General features: G+C 42.0%; 2 pseudogenes across 1 annotated transcript in view; both read right to left on the bottom strand.

The window, feature by feature from the left end:
* Positions 1–26,256, bottom strand: part of LOC138843819 (serine/threonine-protein kinase Nek3-like) — a 50,127-nt pseudogene that overhangs the window by 21,253 nt on the left and 2,618 nt on the right. The window contains exons 4-9 of the transcript XR_016213321.1: positions 24,991–25,073; positions 23,702–23,769; positions 23,521–23,607; positions 19,710–19,764; positions 7,254–7,454; positions 5,237–5,309 (exon numbers count right to left, since the gene is read on the bottom strand). The product of XR_016213321.1 is annotated as a serine/threonine-protein kinase Nek3-like (transcript). The remainder of the gene's footprint in view (positions 1–5,236; positions 5,310–7,253; positions 7,455–19,709; positions 19,765–23,520; positions 23,608–23,701; positions 23,770–24,990; positions 25,074–26,256) is intronic.
* Positions 11,930–12,050, bottom strand: LOC149124615 (signal recognition particle RNA; annotated as a pseudogene).

The following is a 26,256-nucleotide window of genomic DNA, read 5'->3' as shown; positions in this document are numbered from 1 at the left end:
CTGCCACAATGCCGGCCCCTCTCCTGTTAACCTGTCTTTGTTATAGGGTATTGACCATGTCCTTTTTGATGAGTGCAGAAAGGTATCATTCCTTTCTGTCCCTACACTAGTCGAGAGTCCTCACCGGCACTTACTAGGATCACTTCTGTGCCATTGCTGGGTTAGCTGGGGTCAAGACATGTAGACAGGCATATGAATTTAGAGTCAGTCTAGTGTGATAGCCCAGCTCCTGCTGAGGATGTGGACATCCTCCAATTAAGAAGAAAAGGAAACCCGCTTGTGGGCAGCACACTGCACAAAGGTACAACTGCAAAGGGCATTTCCTGCTGGCACCATCGCAGATGGCGGGCCGAGGGAGTTTTAGCAAAGACTCTGTACAGAAAATGAATTCATCTCTGAATACCGTGGAGGGGGAATTTCTCAAGATGAAGTAGACTGGAGAGGGAAAGTAGAAGATAAATAACATGTGCAGCTTTTTGTTCAACTTGAACAATGATTCTGTAGTGGATGCAACCAGCAAGGGTAACAAAATTCATTTTGCAAATCATTCAAGGAATCTCAACAGATGCAACCAGTATCTGTAATCTGAAGTCTGTGGGGACTGAAAAAGAAATGGAAATCCCTTGACCTCTGCTAGTTCCTTCCTCCCCTTCCTGTCTGAAATAGCTGCCCGAGCTTCCGGAACCTCAGGTACCACGGGCAATTTAGAAAAAGAAAATGCAGTTTGAAATTTTGAGTTTGCAAAGTACTGTCAGAATGACTTACAGTACTGAGTTTTAAAGTCAACTTTTTTTTTTTGGACAGGCAGAGTGGGCAGTGAGAGAGAGAGAGAGAGAGAGAGAGAAAGGTCTTCCTTTTCCATTGGTTCGCCCTCCAATGGCTGCTGCGGCCTGGCGCACCGCGCTGATCCGAAGCCAGGAGCCAGGTGCTTCTCCTGGTCTCCCATGTGGTTGCAGGGCCCAAGCCCTTGGGCCATCCTCCACTGCACTCCTGGGCCACAACAGAGAGCTGGACTGGAAGAGGAGCAACCAGGACAGAATCCGGCGCCCTGACCAGGACTAGCATCTGGAGTACCAGTGCAGTAGGCGGAGGATTAGCCTAGTGAGCCAAGGCGCTGGCCATTAAAGTCAACATTTTATTGCTTTCTCACTCGCTGCAAAAGTGTTTTGTGCCAGTGAATTTTTTTTTTGCAATAATGCAGAAAAGTACATTTTTCACCTTTGAATAAAGAATACTTAAATTAAAAAAAAATTAGTGATCGGGGCCAGTGCTCTGGTGTAATAGGCTAAGCCTCTGCCTCTGGCACTGGAATCCCATATGGGTGCCAGTACATATCCTGGCTGCTCCTTTTCTGATCTAGCTCTCTGCTGATGGCCTGGGAAAGCAATGGAAGATAGCCCAAGTGCTTAGGCCCCTGCACCCATGTGAGAGACATGGAAGATGCTCCTGGCTCCTGGCTTAGGATTGGGTCAGCTCCAGCCATTGCGGCCACCTGGGAAGTGAACCAGCAGATGGAAGATCTCTCTCTCTGTCTCTTCCTCTCTGTAACTCTCTCAAATAAATAAAATCTTTTTTAAAAATAGTGATCTAAAATCACTTATCAGTGAAAAGGAATGAATTTACACAGATGAAACCTGAAAACATTACATAAGTTAAAGAAGCCAGACCCAGTAGGACAAATCTTGTGACATTCTGATTAGGAAATATAAAGACAAGCAAACTCATAGAGACCAAAACAAACCTGAGGTCACCAAGGATTGGGTTGGGGCTGGGGGCAGGTAAATGCAGGTTTATTGTTTTTTTTTTTTAACTTTTATTTAGTAAATATAAATGTCCAAAGTACAGCTTATGGATTACAATGGCTTTTTCCTCTCCATAACTTCCCTCCCACCCGCAAACCTCCCAATTCCCGCTCCCTCTCCCATTTCATTCACTTCAAGATTCATTTTTAATTCTCTTTATATACAGAAGATCAATTTAGTATATATTAAGTAAAGATTTCAACAGTTTGCACCCACACAGAACATAAAGTGTAAAATACTGTTTGAGTACTAATTCTAGCATTAATTCACATTGAGCAACACATTAAGGACAGAGATCCTACATGAGGAGTAAGTGCACAGTGACTCCTGTTGTTGACTTAACAAATTGACACTCTTGTTTATGGCATCAGTAATCTCCCTAGGCTCTTGTCATGAGTTGCCAAGGCTATGGAAGCCTTTTGAGTTTGAGGACATTGATCTGATTTAGGTCATAGTCAAACTGGAAGTTCTAGTTCTCTCCTCCCTTCAGAGAAAGGTATCTCCAACTTTGATGGCCTGTTCTTTCTACTGGGATCTCACTTGCAGAGATCTGTCATTTAGGTGTTTTTTTTTTTCCAGACTGCCTTGGCTTTCCATGCCTAATGCCTAAAATACTCTTATGGGCTCTTCAGCCAGATCTGAATGCCTTAAGGGCTGATTCTGAGGCCAGAGTGCTGTTTATGACATCTGCCATTCTATGAGTCTGCTGTGTATCCCACTTCCCATGTTGGATCGTTCTCTCCCTTTTTTATTCTATCGGTTAGTATTTTCAGACACTAGTCTTGTTTATGTGATCCCTTTGACTCTTAGACCTATCAGTATGATCAACTGTGAACTGAAATTGATCACTTTGACTAGTGAGATGGCATTGGTATATGCCACCTTGATGGGACTGAATTGGAATCCCCAGGCACATTTCTAACTCTACCATTTGAGGCAAGTCAGCTTGAGCATGTCCCAAATTGTATATCTCTTCCCTCTCTTATTCCCACTCTTATGTTTAACAAAGATCACTTTTCAGTTTAATTTAAACACCTAAGAATAATTGTGTGTTAATTACAGAGTTCAACCAATGGTATTATGGTATTAAGTAGAACAAAAAAAAAATACTAAAAGGGATAAAGTATTAAGTTGTACATCAACAGTCAGGACAAGGGTTGATCAAGTCAGTTTCTCATAGTGTCCTTTTCACTTCAACAGGTTCCCTTTTTGGTGCTTGGTTAGTTGTCACCGATCAGGGAGAACATATGATATTTGTCCCTCTGGGACTGGCTGTTTAATAGGTTCAGAGTTTCCATCTAGGGCAATGAAAAGTTGGCTTTTTTAAGTTTTTATTTTATTTATTTGAGTGGTAGGGTTACAGACAGAGGGAGAGAAGGAGAGAAAGGTTTCCCATCCACTGTTTCACTCCCCAAATGGCTGTAAAGGTTGGAGCTGAGTAATCTGAAGCTAGGAGCTTCTTCTGGCTTTTCCATGTGGCTGCAGGGGCCCAAGGACTTGGGCTGTCTTCCACTGCTTCCCCATACCATTAGCAGGGAGCTGGATAGGAAGTGCAGCAGCTGGGACTCGAACTGGCACCCACAGGTAGCAATGAAGTTTTGGAACAGTGGTGATGGCTGCACAATATTATAAGTAAAATTAATGGTGTTGAATTGTTCACTTAAAATTGCCTAAAATGGTAATTTTTGGCTATATATATTTTATTGCAATAAAAAACAAAAAGCCATGATTGAAAATATGAATAATTCTCTTACATGTGCTTTGAGGCCATTGTCACTGATCAAGAAATCCTGTCTTTTGCAAATAAAAAATGAATGCAACTGGAGATCATTATGCTTAGTGAGATGAGCCAAACTCACAAACATCATATGTTTTCTCTGATGTATGGTAGCTTATATATAGAGTACAAAAAAAAAACACCCTAAATGTATAAGAATAAAATTGACATCTTATCATCTGATGATCATTTACAACCCTTGTCTATATTCCTGTGGAACAGTGGTCTTTCTACTTTTTACTGCTGAACACTATATTCAGTGGAGTATTAAGCCTGTGATTATAAAGTAAATCAAAAGTATGCTATGGCAAAAATTAAAAGAAAAGAAGGATGGAGGGAGGTTTCCTTAAGTTCTCGGATTGTATCTTTGAAATACATGAAATCTGTTCTTTTTTAACAATAAAAAATATATTTTAAAAGAAAAATGAAGAAACAGATCAAATAACTGGTGACTTACAGAAGCTCATCCAGCAGTGCAGGGCTCCAAGACTGATGATGTCGTCACACATCAAAGATGCAGAACTGCTTCCCCGCTGGGGCCCCACAGCCTTTCAATATCTCAGAGCACCCAAGGGCAGCCAGTGCCCCGTAGATGGATGTCTCAAAAATGTCATTTTAAAGCACTTACCGTCGAGCTTGCTTCATTTCCCAAGGCAATCCTGATTCTGCTGGTGTCTGCTTAAAAAGAAAAAGGTGGGCAGAGAAACACAGGAAGAATCACCTGATGAATTCCCTAATGGGATCAGCACAAAGCTTAAGAGACAAGTGAGGGTCTTCAAGGCAAAGAACCTGGGGCCGACGCTGTGGTGTAGCAGGTTAAAGCCCTAACATATAGCACCAGCATCCCATATGGGCACTGGTTCGAGTCCCAGCTGCTCCACTTCTGATCCAGCTCTCTGCTATGGCCTGGAAAAACAGTAGAAGATGACCCAAGTCCTTGGGCTCCTGCACCCACATGGGAGACCTGGAAGAAGCTCCTGGCTTCAGCTCAGCTCTGGCTGTTGCAGTCATTTGGGGGAATGAACCAATGGAACGGAAGATCTCTCTCTCTCTCTCTCTCTGCCTCTCCTTCTCTGTGTAACTCTTTCAAATAAATAAAATAATTCTTTAAAAAAAAAAACCTGAAGAGCGATTCCAGGCTTTAATCACACAATAACACACTCCACGTGTTCAAAGAAGCTATTTCTGTTGTTAAGTCCTGATGTTAAACTCTGAAAGTTTAGAGACATCTCCATTCACTTAGGTCTCTGTCTCTCTCTTCCTCCCCCTCTCCCTCTCTCTGTCACCTTGCCTTTCAAATAAACATATCTTTAAAAAAAAAAAACATAAAAATTCAAAATTGCTATTGTGCGGCAGGCATTTGGCCCAGCAGTTAGGACATCAGCTAGGATGCCTGCATCCCGCATCAGAATGCTTGAGTTCAATTCCTGTCTTGGGCTCCTGATTCCACTTCCTGTGAAGGTGCACCTGGGTTCCTGCCACCTAAGCAGGACACCTGGACTGTGTTCCTGGCTCCCAGCTGTGGCCTGGCCCAGACCTGGCTCTTGTGGGCATTTGGGGAGTGAACCAGCGGATGAAAGATCTGTCGGTCTCTACCTCTCTTTCTGCCTTTCAAATAAATGAAACTAAATTGAAAAAACATTTTCAGAATTGTTACCCTTTTTTCTTGGTGCATTATGCTTAGACTTTTTGGTTTCTTCTAGTATCTGTTCACCATATTCTGAGATGATCTGAAAATTAAAGTTGGGAATTTATATACATCTCTTTAGACACTGCCGTAATGTTATTTAATTATCAACAATCTTCAGCACAATAATATTTAAGTTGAAAAATAAAAAATGACATTTGAAAATACATGTAGTTAGGCAGAGATAAATATAGACATTTGTATATTATTTATATATAAAATATGTAAATTTATACATATAAATAAAGATCTGTATGATTACACAAGCCACAGCTGAGCTTACACTTGGAAACAGTATTGTGGGATGAAGAAGAAAAGGGAAGGAAGCATTAACATTCTTTATTTTACTCTACTTTTACTTTACTTTACTTTTTCTTTACCTTTTCTTTACTTTTTCTTTACTTTACTTTATTGACAAGCAGAGTTAGACAGTGAGAGAGAGAGACAGAGAGAAAGGTCTTCCTTCTGTTGCTTCACCCCGCAAATGGCCGCCATGGCCAGCGCACTGCACCAATCTGAAGCCAGGAGCCAGGTGCTTCCTCCTGGTCTCCCATGGGGGTGCAGGGGCCCAAGCACCTGGGCTATCTTCCACTGCTTTTCCAGGTGCATTAGCAAGGAGCTGGATTGCAAGTGGAGCATCTGGGACACAAACCAGTGCCCATATGGAATGCCAGCATTGTAGGTGGAGGCTTAACCTGCAACACCACAGCACCAAGCCAAAACGGCACCACAGAAGGTTTATGGAAGGGGCAGCATTGTGGTGTAGTGGTTGAGCAATTGCCTGCAGTGCTAGCATCCCATGTGAGCACCAGTTCAAGTCCTGGCTGCTCAACTTCTGATCCAATTCCCTGCTAATAGCCTGGGAAAGCAGCAGAAGATGGCCCAAATGCTTGGACCCAGCACCCATGTGAGAGAAACTCCTGGCTCCTGGATTAGGTCTTGTTCAGCCCTGTGTGTCATTTGGGAAGTGAACCAGTGCATGGAAGATCTCTTTCTCTCTCTCCCTCTCTATAACTCTGCCTTTCATTTATTTTTTTTTTATTTTTTATTTTTTGACAAGCAGAGTGGACAGTGAGAGAGAGAGACAGAGAGAAAGGTCTTCCTTTGCCATTGGTTCACCCTCCAATGGCCGCCGCGGCCAGTGCACTGCGGCCGGCGTACCGCGCTGATCCGATGGCAGGAGCCAGGTACTTACCCTGGTCTCCCATGGGGTGCAGGGCCCAAGCACTTGGGCCATCCTCCACTGCACTCCCTAGCCACAGCAGAGAGTTGGCCTGGAAGAGGGGCACCAGGACAGAACCGGCACCCCAACTGGGACTAGAACCCGGTGTGCCGGTGCCGCAAGGTGGAGGATTAGCCTAGTGAGCCGTGGCACCGGCCAACTCTGCCTTTCAAATAGATAAATCTTTTTTAAAAGTTCATGAAAAATGGAGTTATAATTAATTTAATAGAAGACACTTTTGAGTTTCATGCACAGCTTTTTCATGGCATGCATATTTTTTTTAGTTTTTTGAAGACCCTCATATACATGGATTTCACAATTTCTATGTACCTTTCTGGTATTTTTATATGAATATATGAAACTTTTAATTCCATTTCCAAAACTTTTTTTTTTGATAGACAGAGTTAGACAGAGAGAGAGACAGAGAGAAAGGTCTTCCTTTTCTGTTGGGTCACCCCCCCGAAATGGCCACTATGGCTGGCGCACTGTACCTATCCAAAACCAGGAGCCAGGTGCTTCTCCTGGTCTCCCATGGGGTGCAGGGCCCAAGGACCTGAGCCATCCTCCACTGCCCTCCCAGGCCATAGCAGAGAGCTGGACTGCAAGAGGAACAACCGGAACAGGATCTGGTACCCCAACCAGGACTCAAACCCAGTGTGCCAGGGTCGCACTGTAGGTTAAAAGTTTAAAAGTACTCTTGCAAGTGTGTTGACAAGATAACAAGCCCTGGAAACCTGTTCACAGCTGATCCAACAGGCGTCCTACCTCAGGGGGGAAGCACTTCCCCAGGAGCGGAGCTAGGCTGCCTCTGCACAGGAGCGCCGAGGCTGAAGGGCAGTGCAGGGGATTCTTCTTAAACATCTGCTTGATTAGAAACTGCAGCTCTTAGGAGTAATGGGAAGGCAGTGGCCTGATGGACCCTCCACATATTTTGAGGATGAGACTTTTCCAACTATTGGCCTGAAACTGGAAAGTAAAAACAGAACTTGAAAAGCAGAAACAGAGAAAGAAAAAGGAAATTAGAAAATACCAACTGAATTGAATTCATATAAACTATTTTAATTTTATAAATATACGTGAGGGTAGGTCATTTTTCTTTCCAGAAGTTTCCTTAAGATATTTGTTGTGGCAAAACATGTCAAGCTGCTGCCTGCGATGTTATGAGCACTGGTTCAAGTCTCAGCTGCTCCACTTCCAATCCAGCTCTCTGCTTATGGCCTGAGAGAGGAGTGGAAGATGGCCCAAGTGCTTGTGTCCCTGCACCCATGTGGGAGACCCAGAAGAAGCTCCTGGCTCCTGGCTTTGGCCTGGCCCAGCCCAGACAATTGCAGCCATTTCGGGAGTGAACCAGTGGATAGAACACCTCTCTCTCTCTCTGTCTCTACCTCTCTCTCTTTAACTCTTATTTTAAATAAATAAAATAAATATTTTCTTAAAATAAAGGTACTATTCTATAGGGAGCAGCTGTTTAGCCTAGTGGTTAAGGCACCTGCATCCCAAACCAGAGTGCCTCAGCTGGACACCTACTCTGGTTCCTGACTCCAGTTTCCTGCTAAAGCAGACCCTGGGAGTCAGAGGTGATGGCTCAAGAAATCGGGCTCCTGCCACCCACTTGGGAGACCTGGATTGAGTTCCCAGTTCCCAGTCCTGGCCACTGCAGGCATTTGGGGAGTGAGCCAGTGGATGCAAGTTCTCTCATATAAATACATAAAACTTCTATCTCTCATATAAAGAGATAGAAAGTATATCTCTCATATAAATACATAAAACTTAAAAGATAATATGGTGGTTCAGGAGAAAGGTCAGCATGAACAATAAGAAACTTGCCTGCCTTGCATACTTTTAAAGTCAACATCAATGTTGTTACAGATATACATTTTTAACATAAACTCACAATAATACATATGACTTTTTTAAAAAAATGATATAGAAGACTCACAATATGCATAATATTCTTTTGATCCATTATTCCTCCCCAGAAACCCCAAGACTTATACTGTAACAACATGTACTTTTGGCTTTTCCAGATTTAAACTACTACTGTAAAATCCTTCTTAACATTCATGCCATTAAAGAAGCTATTGAAGTTTGACAAGTAAAAGAGTGGAGACATAAAACGACACAGTGGAATAGCATCCTAAAAGTTTTCCATGTGTAATATATTTACTGGAACCAACATTAGCCGTCAGCCTTGCTAATGCTCATATAAGAACATGTTGGCACTCTATCTTGAAAGTGTATTGCCCTATTAATAAAAAAAAGTGAAGACATGAAAAAAACCCAACCTATAACAAAGGAAACTTCAGATAATGAAAAATAAAATTGAATGTGCTTGGCCTCAGGCTTTTAAACAATTATACTGCATTTCTACATTTCCTAAAGGTTTGGGAACAACTGTTTTTAAAAATATATTTATTTATGGGGGCTAGTGCTGTGGCTTAGTAGGTTAAGCCTCTGCCTGCGGTGCTGCAATCCCATATGGGCACTAATTGGAGTCCCAGCTGTTCTGCTTCCAATCCAGCTCCCTAATTATGGTCTGGGAGAGTGGTAGAGGAGGGCCCAGGTCCTTGGGCCCCTGCACCACATGGGAAGCCGGGAAGAAGAGTGAACCAGCAGAGGGAAGACCTCTGTCTCTCCCTCTCTGTGTCTGTACATAACTCTGCCTCAAATAAATAAATATATCTCTTAAAAGTATATATTTATGGGCCAGCGCCATGGCTCACTTGGTTAATCCTCCGCCTGCACCACCAGCATCCCGTATGAGTGCCAGTTTGTGGTCCTGGTTGCTCCTCTTCCAGTGCAGCTCTCTGCTGTGGCCCAGGATGGCAGTGGAGGATGTCCCAAGTGCTTGGGCCCTGCAACTGCATGGGAGACCAGGAGATGCACCTGGATCCTGGCTTCGGATCAGCACAGCACTGGCCGTAGCAGCAATTTGGGAGGTGAACCAACAGAAGGAAGACCTTTCTCTCTCTCTCTCATTGTCTAGCTCTACTTGTCAAAAAAGGTATATATTTATTTATTATTTTTATTTATCTGAAAGGCAGAGATAGAGATCTTCCATTGCTGGTTCCTTCCCCAAATGCCCATAAAAGCTGGGGCTGGGTCAGGCTGAATCTAGCAGCCTGGAACTCAAATCTGAGTCTCCCACATGGGTGGTAGGGCCCTAACCACTTGAGTTATCACCCACTGCCTCCCAGGGTGGGCATTAGCAGGGAGCTGGAAGTGGAAGTGGAACTGGGACACAAACCCAGGCATTCCAGTATGGATGTGGGTATCTCAAGCAGCATCTTAGCCACTGCAACAGTGTCTAACCCCAAAAATACAAAAACTGTGTCTTAAAGCAGAGAAGAGATGAAATACTGTGTGCCAAAGAATCTGGGCACTATAGTCCTCCCTGTGTATTCTTGCTAGGAAGAAGAAGAACAAGTATATTTATGCTTATGAAAAACATTTCTAAAATATTCATGATGTTAAAATTAAATAATTTTATTTGTATATAACAGTGTTTCTCAACGTAAGCTATACATCAGAATCACCTGTGGGTTTTTTTATGATTTCTTTAATTTGAAAGGCAGAGTTACAGAGTGAGAAAGGGGGGCAAGAGAGACAGAGAGAGAAAGGGAGGGAGACACAGAGAGAGAGAGAGAGAGAGGGACAGAGAGAGATGACTGATCTTTCATTTGTTTGTTCACTCCCCAAATGGCACAACAGCCAGGGCAGGACCAGGCTGAAAACAGGAGACAAGAGCTTTATCTGGGTCTCCCATGTGGGTGCAGGGGTCCAAGGACTTGGGCCAACTTCCAGGCTTTCCCAGGCATATTAGCAGGGAGCTGGATTGGAATTGGAGCCGCTGAGACTCAAAGAGGTGCCCACGTGTGCTGCTGGCTGGCATCATAGGCTGCGGTTTTACTCACTACACCTCAGCACCAGACCCAGAATAACTTCTTAAAAATACTAATGCCCAGGACACCTTCAGAGTTAGCATGGGCCCAGGCAGCAGCATTCTCACAGGTTCCCCACCGCGTTCTAACTGGACGAGCAGCATGACAAGCCGCTTGTTCAAATAGACGCCCTCTCCTGAACAGCACACACCTTCAGTTTGCGTTACCTTCCTCTGGTGGTGCTGAGGGATTTTTCTCAGCCATTCCCTCTCCTGAGCTCTGTGTGCAGTCAAGCACCTCTGTATAAGAGCTTGGTAGAGCTTATTTTCAATTCATTCCCAAAGAACAGAATTTATTTCCATGCAAAGCAAAGACTTAATGGAAATCCATTCTACAATTGCTGTTCTTTGCAATAAACTACTGCTAAACAGAAAGGACAAAGTATTTACCATCTATTTTGTTGAATTATTTTTTAAAATATTTAGAAAAACACAACACAATGTGGCAGAGTCTATTTTCTCATATTTCAGTTACAGAGGAAACACACATGATAAGTAAAATCTAATTTCAAAAAGATTGGTATAAAAATGGTACAGCCATTCTGGAAATGTTTGGCTATTCCTCAGAAAGCTAAACATATAATTATTGTATTATACATCAATTCCACTCTTGGATATACACCTCAAAAACTGGAATCAGAGAGTCTGACAGACATTTGCTCTCATGTTCATAGCAGCATTATCCTCAAGAGTCAAAAAGTAGAAACACCCCAACTCCAGTGTCCACAGACACTGTATACTGTATACACACAATGGAATATTATTCAGCCACAAAATGGAATGGAATTGTGATACATGTTCAACAAGGATGATGAGCTTTGAAAACACTATGCTAAGTGGAATAAACAAGACATAAAAGACAAATATATTTTTTGACAGGCAGGGTGGACAGTGAGAGAGAGAGACAGAGAGAAAGGTCTTCCTTTCTGCCGTTGGTTCACCCTCCAATGGCCCCCACGGCCTGTGCGCTGCAGCCGGCGCATTATGCTGATCCGAAGCCAGGAGCCAGGTGCTTCTTCTGGTCTCCCATGCGGGTGCAGGGCCCAAGCACTTGGGCCATCCTCCACTGCACTCCTGGGCCATAGCAGAGAGCTGGCCTGGAAGAGGGGCAACTGGGACAGAATCCGGCACCCCGACCAGGACTAGAACCCGGTGTGCCGGCGCCACAGGTGGAGGATTAGCCTATTGAGCCATGGCACCGGCAAAAGACAAATATTTTATTACCTCACTTACATGAAATATCTAGAATATGTGATTCATAGAGACAGAGAGTAGACTAGAGACCAGGAGCTGGGGGAGAGGAACAAGGAGTAATTATTTAATGGGTGTAAAGTTTCTGTTTGGGATGGTGAAGAAGTTTAACAGGGAAGTATTATTGATGATTGTGCAATACTGACAATATAGTTAATGCCACTGAATTATACACATAAAAATGGTTAAAATGGCAAATTGTGTATTATATATATATATATATTTACCAAAAATCTTAAAAATTTAAGAACACTGATCAGCACGGGAGTTTTGACCTGTTCCGTTTCCGACCTGGGCTGGTGGTTCACCCCTCCTTAGGCAACCTGGTGGTCCCCCGCTCCCGGGAGGTCACCATATTGATGTCAAACTTAGTGTGGACACCCGATTGGCATAGCGCATGACAGCCCAGAACTCCTGGACTCAAGCGATCCTCCGGCCTCAGCCTCCTGAGTAGCTGGGACTACTGTTGAAATCTTTACTTAATGCATACTAAACTGATCTTCTGTACAAAAAAAAAAAAAAGAAATTATCAATTCCCAACTTGACTCTCACTGGGATTAAACATGACAATAGGTCTGATCTGATTTCATCATCATTTAAAAAAATCATCTATTATTTTTCACTTTATGTTTCTGTGTGGGAGCAAACTGTTGAAATCCTTACTTAATGTATACTAAGCTGATCTTCTGTATATTAAGATAATCGAAAATGAATCTTGATGTGAATGGAAGGGGAGAGGGAGTGGGAAAGGAGAGGGTTGTGGGTGGGAGGGACGGTATGGGGGGAAGCCATTGTAATCCATAAGTCGTACTTTAGAAATTTATATTCATTAAATAAAAGTTAAAAAAAAAGAAATTCCAAAAAAAAAATTTAAGAACACTATGGCAAAAAGAAGGAAAGAAAAGCTACATATAGAACAACAGAAATGGGAGCCATGGGAGCTGCAGGGTCTGCACGCCAGTGCAGGAAGGGGAGTGGATGTCACACAGACACCAGCGGGGAGAGCAGGGACACCCAGGGCTCCGAGTCCACACATCAGTGCTGGAAGGGAAGGTGAGCTCAGTAACCCGAGACATTGGTGGGGAAACGGTGGTCAGAATCTGGAGGGGAGTGGGAAAGTTCACCAGACTGACTACAGGAGAGAAGGAAAAAAGGTAGGGGGGGTACTGGTACAGATGAGTTTCTCTCTAGTTTCTCTCTCCACCAACCTTGCAAAGGCAAGCAAGAGACAAAGAGCAGGCCCCACTCTGGATTTACATAACAACAGGGGAGAGCTAAGGAACTGAGTCGCTACAATTCAGTAGCCTAGGCAACCCAGTGGGAGTCCAGAGGTGAAACGGAGCCTGCACAGACTCTTTGGGTAGAAGCCAGAGATTGGAAGCTAAATACCATCAATCCTGCACAGCCATGCCATGCGGTATTACTTACCTCCTGAATAAATAAAATAAATAAATAAATAAATAAATAAATAAATAGAGATTTACCATGCATAACCTGAGGGTGTCACCTTTGCACACCCATAACCCGGAAGAACCAAGCAGAGCTCTCAGGCCAAACCCATCTCAAGCCTCCAAGGCTCCTCCAACAGCAGGCAGTCCACTTAACACAGACATAGTATAAAATAAAAAAATAAATAAATAAACAAATGCACAGTGACGAAAGAAGAATTAACTATGCCAAGCAACAAACACAAAAGTTGAGGGAACAAGATCAACGATGACACTATGATGCTTCCAAATAAACAAAACTCCCCAAGCCAAGATTATGAAGATGATGAGATAGAAGAAATGCAAGATACGGATTTCAAAAAATTTATGATAAGAACAATTAGAAGTTTTCAAAAGCAAATCCTTGAACTACAGAAATCCTTATTGGACAGGATTGAAAATCTCTCTCGTGAAAATGAAATTTTAAGGAAGAATCAAAATGAAACGCAGAAACTAGTAGAACAGGAAAGTGTGATAGTGAAGAGAAATCAAAATGAAATGAAGAGCTCAATAGATCAAATGACAAACACATTAGAGAGCCTTACAAACAGAATGGGTGAAGCAGAAGAGAGAATATTGGACTTAGAAGTCAGAACACAGGAAAACATACAGTCAAACCAAAGAAAAGAAGAGGAAATTAGAAATCTAAAAAATATTGTTGGGAATCTACAGGATACTATTAAAAAAACCAACATTCGAGTTCTAGGAGTTCCTGAAGGCATGGAGAGAGAGAAAGGATTAAAAGGCCTTTTTAGTGAGATACTAGCAGAGAACTTTCCAGTTTGGAGAAGGACAGAGACATCCTAGTACAGAAAGCTCATAGAACCCCCAGTAAACATGACCAAAAGAGATCCTCACCACGATACGTTGTAATTAAACTCACCACAGTGAAACATAAAGAAAAGATCCTAAAATGTGCAAGAGAGAAACGTCAGATTACTCTCAGAGGATCTCCAATCAGACTCACAGCAGACTTCTCATCAGAAACACAGATACTTAAAGATGTGCTACACTCAGAAACACAGAAACACACCCATCAATATGAAAGAAGGTAAAGGAAGAAAAACCACCAGTAAAAGAGCATGGAAAGCTCAAAGCATATACTAGAAAATATCTCCAGGAAAATGGCAGGGCAAAGTCACTACATATCAATAGTCACATTAAACATTAATGGACTTAACCCTTCAGTTAAAAGACACCGATTGGCTGATTGGCTCAAGGAACAAAACCCAACTATTTGTTGCCTACAAGAAACACATCTCTCCAAGAAAGATGCATGCAGACTGAAAGTGAAAGGTTGGAGAAAGATATTCCATGCCAACAGAAACCAAAAAAAAGGCAGGTGTAGCCATATTAATATAGACAAAATAAACTTTAATACAAAAACTGTTAAGAGAGACAAAGAGGGGCACTATATACTGATTAAGGGTTCAATTCAATAGGAAGATATAACTATTATAAATGTATATGCACCTAATTACAGGGCACTGGTCTATTTAAAAGATATGTTAAGGGACTTAAAGGGAGATTTAGATTCCAATACAATAGTACTGGGGGACTTCAATACTCCACTCTCAGAAATAGACAGATCATCCAGACAGAAGATCAACAAGGAAACAGCAGATTTAATCGACACTATTGCCCAAATGGATCTAACAGATATCTACAGAACTTTCAATCCTACATCTAAAGACTTCACATTCTTCTCAGCAGTGCATGGAACCTTCTCTAGGATTGATCACATACTAGGCCATAAAGCAAGTCTCAGCAATTTTAAAAGAATTAGAATCATACCATGCAGCTTCTCAGACCACAGCAGAATGAAGCTGGAAATTAGCAACTCAGGAAACCCTAGAAAGTATGCAAACACATGGAGACTGAACAACATGCTCCTGAATGAACACTGGGTCATTCAAGAAATCAAAAGAGAAATCAAAAACTTGCTGGAAGTAAGTGAGGATAACAACACAACATATCAAAACTTACGGGATACAGCAAAAGCAGTACTGAGAGGCAAGTTTATAGCAATAGGGGCCTATATCAAGAAATTGGAAAGGTACCAAATAAATGAGCTTTAAATGCAGCTCAAGGACCTAGAAAAACTGCAGCAAACCAAACCCAAATCTAGTAGAAGAGAAATAATTAAAATCAGAGAAGAAATCAACAGGATTGAATCCAAAAAAAATTACAAAAAATCAGCCAAGCAAGGAGCTGGTGTTTTGAAAAAATAAACAAAATTGACACCCCATTGGCCCAACTAACTAAAACAAGAAAAGACCCAAATCAATAAAATCAGAGATGAAATAGGAAACATAACAACAGACACCACAGAAATAAAAAGAATCATCAGAAATTACTACAAGGACTTGTATGCCAGCAAGCAAGAAAATCTATCAGAAATGGATAGATTCCTGGACACATGCAATCTACCTAAATTGAACCAGGAAGACATAGAAAACCTAAATAGACCCATAACTGAAACAGAAATTGAAATTGAAACAGTAATAAAGGCCCTCCCAACAAAGAAAAGCCCAGGACCAGATGGATTCACTGCGGAATTCTACCAGACATTTAAAGAAGAACTAATCCCATTTCTTCTCAAACTATTCAGAACAATCGAAAAAGAGGGAATCCTCCCAAATTCTTTCTATGAAGCCAGCATCATCTTAATCCCTAAGCCAGAGAAAGATGCAGCACTGAAAGAAAATTATAGACCAATATCCCTGGTGAACATAGACGCAAAAATCCTCAATAAAATTCTCGCCAATAGAATACAACAACACATCAGAAAAATCATCCACCCAGACCAAGTGAAATTTATCCCTGGTATGCAGGGATGGTTCAACATTCGCAAATCAATCAATGTGATTCACCACATTAACAGACTGCAGAAGAAAACCATATGATTATCTCAATTGATGCAGAGAAAGCATTTGATAAAATTCAACACCCTTTCATGATGAAAACTCTAAGCAAATTGGGTATAGAAGGAACATTCCTCACTATAATCAAAGCAATTTATGAAAAACCCACGGCCAGCATCCTATTGAATGGGGAAAAGTTGGAAGCATTTCCACTGAGATCTGGTACCAGACAGGGATGCCCACTCTCACCACTGCTATTTAACATAGTTCTGGAAGTTTTAGCCAGAGCCATCAGACAAGAAAAAGAAATTAAAGGAATACAAATTGAGAAGGAAGAAGTCAAACTATCCCTCTTTGCAGATGATATGATTCTTTACTTAGAGGATCCAAAGAACTCTACTAAGAGACTATTGCAACTCATAGAGGAGTTTGGCAAAGTGGCAGGATATAAAATCAATGCACAAAAATCAACAGCCTTTGTATACACAAGCAATGCCATGGCTGAGAAAGAACTGCTAAGATCAATCCTATTCACAATAGCTACAAAAACAATCAAATACCTTGGAATAAACTTAACCAAGGACGTTAAAGATCTCTACGATGAGAATTACAAAATCTTAAAGAAAGAAATAGAAGAGGATACCAAAAAATAGAAAAATCTTCCATGCTCATGGATTGGAAGAATCAACATCATCAAAATGTCCATTCTCCCAAAAGCAATTTATAAATTCAATGCAATTCCAATCAGGATACCAAAGACATTCTTCTCAGATCTAGAAAAAACGATCCTGAAATTCATATGGAGGCAAAAGAGACCTCGAATAGCTAAAGCAATCTTGTACAACAAAAACAAAACCGGAGGCATCACAATACCAGATTTCAGGACATACTACAGGGCAGTTGTAATCACAACAGCATATTACTGGTACAGAAACAGATGGATAGACCAATGGAACAGAATAGAAACACCAGAAATCAACCCAAACATCTACAGCCAACTTATATTTGATCAAAGATCTAAAACCAATTCCTGGAGCAAGGACAGTCTATTCAATAAATGGTGCTGGGAAAACTGGATTTCCACGTGCAGAAGCACGAAGCAAGACCCCTACCTTACACCTTACACAAAAATCCACTCAACATGGATTAAAGACCTAAATCTATGACCTGACACCATCAAGTTATTAGAGAACATTGGAGAAACCCTTCAAGATATTGGCATAGGCAAAGAGTTTCTGGAAAAGACCTGGGAGGCACAGACAGTCAAAGCCAAAATCAACTATTGGGATTGCATCAAATTGAGAAGTTTCTGTACTGCAAAAGAAACAGTCAGGAGAGTGAAGAGACAACCGACAGAATGGGAAAAAATATTTGCAAACTATGCAACAGATAAAGGGTTAATAACCAGAATCTACAAAGAGATCAAGAAACTCCACAAAAACAAAACCAACAACCCAATTAAGAGATGGGCCAAAGACCTCAATAGACATTTTTCAAAAGAGGAAATCCAAATGGCCAACAGGCACATGAAAAAAATGTTCAAGATCACTAGCAATCAGGGAAATGCAAATCAAAACCACAATGAGGTTTCACCTCACCCCGGTTAGAATGGCTCACATACAGAAATCTACCAACAACAGATGCTGGCGAGGATGTGGGGAAAAAGGGACACTAACCCACTGTTGGTGGGAATGCAAACTGGTCAAGCCACTATGGAAGTCAGTCTGGAGATTCCTCAGAAACCTGAAGATAACCCTACTGTTCGACCCAGCCATCCCACTCCTTGGAATATACCCAAAGGAATTTAAATTTGCAAACAAAAAAGCGGTCTGCACCCTAATGTTTATAGCAGCACAATTCACAATAGCCAAGACCTGGAACCAACCTAAATGCCCATCAACGGTAGACTGGATAAAGAAATAATGGGATATGTACTCTTTAGAATACTATACTGCAGTTAGAAACAACAAAATCCAGTCATTTGCAACAAAATGGAAGAATCTGGAACACATCATGCTGAGTGAAATAAGCCAGTCCCAAAGGGACAGATTTCATATGTTCTCCCTGATTGGTGACAAATGACTGAACACCAAAAAGGAAACCTGTCGAAGTGAAATGGACACTATGAGAAACGGTGACTTCATCAGCATAGCCCTGACTGTTAATGAACAACTTAATACATTATCCCTCTTAGTAGTTTTTTTGTTCTTCTTAATATGACTGGTTTAACTCTGTAATTAATACACAGTTATTCTTAAGTGTTGAAATTTAACTGAAACGTGATCCCTGTTAAACATCAGAGTGGGAATAAGAGAGGGAAGAGATGTACAATTTGGGGCATGCTCAAGCTGACTTGCCTCAAATGGTAGACTTAGAAACATACCTGGGGATTCCAATTCAATCCCATCAAGGTGGCATGTACCAATGCCATCTCACTAGTCCAAGTGATCAATTTCAGTTCACAATTGATCATAATGAAAGGACTAAGAGTCAAAAGGAGCACATAAACAAGTCTAGTACCTGCTAATACTAACCGATAGAATAAATAAAGGGGAGAGTGATCCAACATGGGAAGTGAGATACACAGCAGACTCATAGAATGGCAGATGTCCTAAACAGCACTCACTCTGGCCTCAGAATCAGCCCTAAAGGCATTCGGATCTGGCTGAAAAGCCCATGAGAGTATTTCAGGCATGGAAAGCCAAGACACTCTGGAAAAAAAAAAAAACCCAAACACCTGAATAAAGATCTCTGTGAGATCCCAGTGGAAAGAACATGTCTTCAAAGAAGGAGGTACCTTTCTCTGAAGGGAGGAGAGAACCTCCACTTTGACTATGACCTTGTCTAAACAAGATAAGAGTTGGAGAACTCAAAAGGCTTCCATAGCCTTGGAAACTCATGACTGGAGCATGGGGAGATTACTGATGCCATAAACAGGAGTGTCAATTTGTAAAGTCAACAACAGGAGTCACTGTGCACTTACTCCTCATGTAGGATCTCTGTCCTTAGTGTGCTGTACATTGAGATTTAATGCTATAACGAGTACTCAAACAGTATATTTCCCTTTGTGTTTCTATGGGGGTGGAAACTGTTGAAATCTTTACTTAATGCATACTAAACTGATCTTCTATAAAAAAAAGAAATTATCAATTCCCAAGTTGACTCTCACTGGGATTAAACATGACAATAGGTCTGATCTGATTTCATCATCATTTAAAAAATCATCTATTATTTTTCACTTTATGTTTCTGTGTGGGAGCAAACTGTTGAAATCTTTACTTAATGTATGCTAAACTGATCTTCTGTAGATAAAGAGAATCAAAAATGAATCTTTATGTGAATGGAAGGGGAGAGGGAGTGGGAAAGGGGGGGGATTGTGGGTGGGAGGGACGTTATGGGGGGGAAGCCATTGTAATCCATAAGCTGTACTTTGGAAATTTATATTCATTAATAAAAGTTAAAAAAAAGAACAACAGAAATGAAACAACAGACATTTCCTACTGGTATACATCACAAAAGTGGCTCTAGGCAAAGACAACAATAATGACAACATAGGAAAACTTTTTCATAATGAATTCATCCTAAGTAAGTGAACTGCCAGCTGGAATTTTCTACATTGCTTAGGACCTCACCAGAGATAACCACAACCTTCCAGTTATGTTTTGTGCACCATACTTACTGGATGCTTAAGGGTACAGAGTTCATACAGAATGCATCCTAAGGACCAGATGTCACTGGAAACGTAGAGGAAGCAACATATCAGTAAGTAGGTTATGAGTTATTACACAAAAACAGATGCATTTTTGAATTAAAAAATGAAAAATTATCCTACTTTTAGTAAGAATAGGCATAAGTAATTCCTAGGTATTTAAAGAAGACACATAGTAATTTTGGTTTAATACTTAGGTACTAAGAATAATGGTCACAATAAAACTCTTTGCTCCCCAACTTGCACCACTCCCAATCAGGGTGGTTCAGATACCATTTCAACAGCCTTAGGGAATTCAGCGGCAAAAGGAAGGAGTATCTGTGAACTGAGACTGTCAGAGCTGGAGGAAGGACTTAGAGGATGTCCAGTACAGCTTCCACCAGACCGCCACGTGCATGGCAGCCGGCCTAAGAGGGCAGCTCCTGGTAGACGGCTCTCTGCCATACACGGCATAGTCCGTTGCCCTGCTGGAGGGCCTAAGGTAGCACCTCCTGCCTCACAGCAGCCAAATGTGTCCTCTGGCAACATTCTCCAGGCCTAGAGTCAGCTCATGCTCCAAGAGAAGGAGAACAAGACCACTCGTTCTTCCACAAAACAGCTCTTCAAACTCACCAGAGTCCTATGGGTGGTCCTGTGCCCGACTGCCTCATGCCAAGCATCTCAGTTCTCCTCCAGCAGCCTCACTGCCCAGTTGTCATCCTCCAGGCTTTTTCTCAATGACACTCTTGTTATTATTATTTTTAAGATGTATTTATTCATTTGAAAGGCAGAGTTACAGAGAGAGAGAGAGAGAGACAGAGACAGACAGAGATCTTCCACCCGCTGGTTCACTCCCCAAATGCCTGTAGCAGCCAGGGCTGGGACAGGCTGAAGCCAGGAGCCAGGAACTTCCTCCTGGTTTCCCATGTGGATAGCAGGGGCTCAAGAAATTAGGCTGTCAGCAGCTGTCTTCCCCAGCACAGGAAGCTGGATCGGAAGTAAAGCACTCAGGATTCAGAAATGGGATGCTGACGTCATCAGCTGCAGCTCAACCTACTGCACCACAACGCCACTGGGACATTCCTTTTATTTTATGTTTTATTTTAACTAATTGTTTCCCTCGATTTTACTTTTTTAAAATTTCAAGCCTACAGGAGTTACAAATGCCCACATGCTCTCAGTCAGGCTCCCCAATGGTTAACATCTGCCACACTTGCATGCTATCTCCCTCTATGTATCTCTGAACCCCTGGAGAAAAGGCTGCAGATATCAAACACTCACCCCAAACACTCCAGCATGTACCTCCCAAGAGCAAGGACACACTCTCCCTCATAAACACAGCACCATTATCACCCGCAAGCAGAGAACTCAATTATATAGTCTAGTATTTAGTCCAAACTCCAGTCTCCCAATAAATCCCTTGAGGGGTGTTTTGCTCCCAAAGTAGTCAATTCTACTTTGAAACGAACCTATTTAGTATAGATTGTGTACCCTTTTCAGAAAGCCACTTGTTAGAAAGTAATAAGAGCTTTCAGGTGCTTCTGTCTCTAGGAGTCCATGCCAAAAATACAATATAAGACAATGACATTTTTATGCACAAACAATAAGTTAATCGCAGCATGTTTACAATTCAAAAAACTGGAAACACAAGTGCAAGGACAGAGGAGAAGTTAAGTCAACTTTAGGAAGAGCCATAAAGTAAAATATTTGAAGCCTTGATAAATATTTAGGAATTTTGAATGTGTGGGGAAATTAATGTAAGGTAAAGTGAAAAAAAATCAGGATATCAAGTTGTGTAGAGAATATACCAATTAGTACTATGGAGAGAAAGGGGAAAACCCCACCAAAAGATTCTTAGTAGTAGTTGTGGAAAGCGGGTGGTTTCCATTTCCTTCTATGTCCAATCCTTTCTGCCTACTCATACCCACAACAGGCACATAGAACTTGTAATCAGAAAAAATACGGTTCTACTTTTTAAATATTTATTTATTTGAAAGGCAGAATAAGAGAGAGAGAGAGAGATCTTCCATGCACTGGTTCACGCCCCAAATGCCCACAACTGTGGGCTAGGCTGAAGCTCGGAGCCTGGAGCCAGGAACTCCACATGGGTCTCACAGATGGGCAGCAGGGACTCAAGTACTGGGGCCATCATCTACTGCTTTCCCACATTGCATTAGCTGAATTGGAAGCAGAGTAGCCAAGACTTGAACCAGGCACTCTGATATTGTATGCAAGCAGTAGCCTCACCCACTGTGCCACAACACCCACCACAGTCTTAAATCATAAGGCCCTCAGATGAACTTTCAGCAATCAACTAACTTACCAACCAGGTGATTATTACCTAGTCCTGTAAATGTTAACTCAATGACATGATGTAGGGGTCCCCAAATGTTGCTGCATATTGGAATCTCTTGACAAATTGGTCATCTTGAAAAATTGCTGATGCTTGATTTCCATCCTCTGATATTCTAATTTAATTGACATGGATGCAACCAGGACTTTGGGATTTTTTAAAGTGGGAGTAGGACTGGCATTGTGGTGCAGCGTTAAGCTGCTGCTTGCAAAACCAGCATCCCACACTGGAGGGCCAGTTTGAGTACTGGTTGTTCCACATCTGATCCCACTTCCAGATGATGCAGGTACACAGCCCCAGTATTTGCACCCCTGCCATACATATGAGAGACCAGGATGGAGCTCCTGGCTCCTGTTTTTGTGTCTGGTTGGTTGGTTGGTTGGTTTTAAGATTTATTTACTTATTTATTTGAAAGGCTGAGTTACAGAGAGGCAGAGGCAGAGAGAGAGAGGGCTTTCATCACTGGTTCACTCCCCCAACAGCCACAACAGCCAGAGCTGGGCCAGTCTGAAGCCAGGAGCCAGGAGCTTCCTCTGGGTCTCTCACCTGGGTGCAGGGGCCAAGGACCTGGGCCATCTTCTACAGCTTTCCTAGATCATAGCAGAGAGCTGGATCGGAAGAGGAGCAGCCCCATATGGGATTCTGGCACAGCAGGCAGTGGCTTTTACCGGCTACACCAATGTTCCGGTCCCCTGGCTCCTGATTTTAGCCTGGCTCAGACCAGGCTGTTTCAGCCATTCAGAGAGTGAACCAGCAGAGGGAAGATCTATATTTCACTATCTCTCTGCCTCTCAAACAATAAAAATAAATACATTAAAAAAATTTTTAAAGTGGGGGCAGCAGACTGGCACTATGGCATAGAAAGTTAAGCCTCTGCCTGCGGTGCCAGCATCCCATATGGTCACCAGTCTGAGTCCTGGCTGCTCCACTTCCAATCCAGCTTTCTGGGAGTGCATCTGGGAAAGCAGTGGAAGATGGCCTAGGCACATGGAGCCCTGCACCCACATGGAAGACTCAGAAGCTCCAGGCTCCTGGCTTCAGCCTGGCCCAGCCCTAGCCATTGTAGACACTTGGGGAGTGAACCAGTAGATAGAAGATCTCTCTCTCTCTGACTCTGCCTTTCAAATTAATAAATAAATCTTTTTAAAAGAATAATAAATAAATAAAGTTGGAGAAGCAAAGTATGGGAACCAGTAATATAATTCATACTATTTTTAGAAATAACTAACCTTTCTTCTGGCATTTATAATGAGCTCTTCTCAGCTCTGATTAAAACAGAAAACTATAACATTCGTCTAGAAGCCAGAGAATATGGATTCCACAGTGCTTTCAGACACATCTTTTAAAAACCAAGATGCTCTGTGTATCTGCTTTACAGTGGCGCTAACTCTAGTGTCCTGCACAGGTCACCAAATGGTCACCCTTGCACAAAATAAGTCCACTGCTTACCTTTTATTGTTGTAAGGCAAGTTCTCCCAAATTTCTGGAGGCACGTAATAACTTGTTCCCACATATGTACAAGCAAACGCCATGGGACTAAAACCAAAAACGGCAAAGAGTGACCACAGAGAATTCCTGAAAATGCAGCATGTTTTGATTACTGTCACAGCATGACAACAGCAGTACGTACTCAGAGAGAAGATGGGCAGATCCAAAATCTCCCAATTTTACTTTTCCATTTTGGGTGAGAAAGACATTCTGTATGAAACAAGAAGAACTCAGGTTACATCTTCCTTCATGCAGACACAAGGCCAAGGTCTCCAGAGGCTGACATCAGAGACCAAGGGTAGAAACGCTGGCGTGGAATGCAATATGCCCTCCTGCCAGCTACACAGCCCCCTACCTGGGAGCTCCAGGTGACGGCTTTGAAACTGAACAAGCTTTGGGTGAGTCAGCAGACCTGACTGAACAGGAATCTGTGTCAGGGTGACCCCACATGGCAGGACCGGGTGTCAGCTACTTCCTTTTCTTTTCTAAAAGATTTATTCATTTATTTGAAAGTCAGAATTACACAGAGAGGTAGACTGAGAGAGAGAGACAGAGAGAGAGAGAGAAAGAGAGAGAAAGGTCTTCCATCTGCTGGTTCACCCCCCAATTGGCCACAATGGCTGGAGCTGCGCTGATCTGAAGCCAGGAGCCAGGAGCCAGGAGCTTCTTCCAGGTTTCCCACGTGGGAACAGGGGCCCAACAACTTCAGCCATCTAATACTGCTTTCCCAGGCCATAGCAGAGAGCTGGATTGGAAGTGGAGCAGCCAAGACTTGAACTGGCGCCCATATGGGATGCTGGTACTGCAGGAGGCAGCTTTACCCACTATGCCACAGTGCTGGCCCCTCAACTACTTTCCATCTGAGAACATATGTTCTAGGAATGGGGCCCGAAAAGGCTGAGAACATATTAGCATACACTTCCAAAGTGACTCTAGTGGCTTCTTCTCATTTCACTAATTTGGTTAATATTAAGTCAAAGGGTACAAAGCTTCAGTTTGAAGGAACGAATAGTTCAGATCAGGTGTATGGCTTGCTAATGACAGTTCATAATAACATACAATATGCTTGAACACTGCTAAGCGAATACATCCAAAAGGTTCTCACCACAAAAAAGGATAAGTATGCAAGGTGATGGGTATGTTAATTAGTTTGATTTCATCATTTCACAAGGTATACATACATTAAAAAAAGAAATACCTCATAACTATATACAATTTTATATCTTAATGCATGGTATCTTTATACATTTTTATCTTAATAAAGCTGGGAAGTTTTTTTAACTAAATAAAAGTAAATAAATAAATATTAGGCTGAAAAATATTTTTCAACTAAACAGAAATGTCCCAAAAGGAAATAAGGTAACAGAAAACAAAAGACTGAATGATACAGCTTTGGGTTTTCTTTAAGCTCCAAAAATATAGTCCACTCACCTTGGATTTGATATCTCTGTGTAGCACCCGTTTCTTGTGAATGGATTTACTCCAAAGCCCATTTGTGTGAACGAATTAGGTATCTGTAAGGAAAAAGATGCAAAATCCACAAACACGTAGTAACGGGTAAACGCTAACCCCAAATTCCAAAGAACCATTTCTAGGATGCAGCTGCCCAGGGTTTTACACAACGTGAGCACAAAACTCCTGCACTCATCTTAGTTCAATTAAAATTCAGTGTTGTCTGAAGAAATTCAGAAAAGCTGTGATCCCCATGCCTATTTCATGTATGATTCAAATGGCAATTTGGTTTATTTTTTTAAAGCATTAGTGGTTGTATTATTCACTGATTTACTTTCATTTGAAAGGCAGAGAGATAGAGATAGTCGGAAAGAGGAGAGAGATCTTTCATCTCCTGGTTCACTCCCAAATACCCGCAACTGGGGCTGAGCCAGGCTGAAGCGAGGAGCCTGGAACTTCATCCAGGTCTCCCATGTGTGAAGCAGAGACCCAAGTACTTGAGCCATCAGCTGCTGACTGGAGCTTCCTGTCAATGCACACCTTGGGAGATCGTGGTGATGGCTCAAGTAATTGGGTTTCTGCTACCCATGTGGAAGACCTGGACTGTGCACCTGGCCCCCAGTTTTGGTCCAGCTCAGTCCTGGCCATTGTGAGCATTTGAGATGTGAACCAGAAGATGAAACGTTGTGTCAGTCTCTGCCTCTGAAATAATAAAAATTTCTCTGCCTCTCAAATAATAAATGAAAATTAAAATTTCAGTACAATAAAATTAAGACTGAAATATCTACAATAAAGTACAATGAGTAACACAATTTTCAAAATCTTGTAAACTTGAAAATTTTATTCTTTTATATTTTATAACCATCATATTGATTTTACTTTCTAAAATATTTTGGGCAGCCGCATCCTTAGGATACCATTCAGTAACATTAGCATAGAAATCAGTTGTTGGGGTGTCTCTAGGAAAGATGGTTGAGCCACTGCCTGCAGTTCCAGCATCCCAAATGCATACCTGTTCAAATCCCAGCTGCTCCACTTCTGATTCAGTTCCCTGTTAATGCTCCTGGGAAAGCAATGGAAGATGGACTATATGCTGGGGCCTCTGCACCCATGTGGGAGACTGGGGTGATGCTCCTGACTCCTGGGTCCTGGGCCCTGGGTCCTGGCTGCAGCCTGGGTCAGCCCTGGATTTTGCAGCCATCTGGGATGTGAACCAGCAGATGAAAGATTCTCTCTGTAACTCTG

Source organism: Oryctolagus cuniculus, chromosome 9, assembly GCF_051225735.1.
Source record: "Oryctolagus cuniculus isolate XC-2025 breed Fujian yellow rabbit chromosome 9, ASM5122573v1, whole genome shotgun sequence".
NCBI lineage: Eukaryota > Metazoa > Chordata > Mammalia > Lagomorpha > Leporidae > Oryctolagus > Oryctolagus cuniculus.
This window is presented reverse-complemented; position numbering and strand designations above follow the sequence as displayed.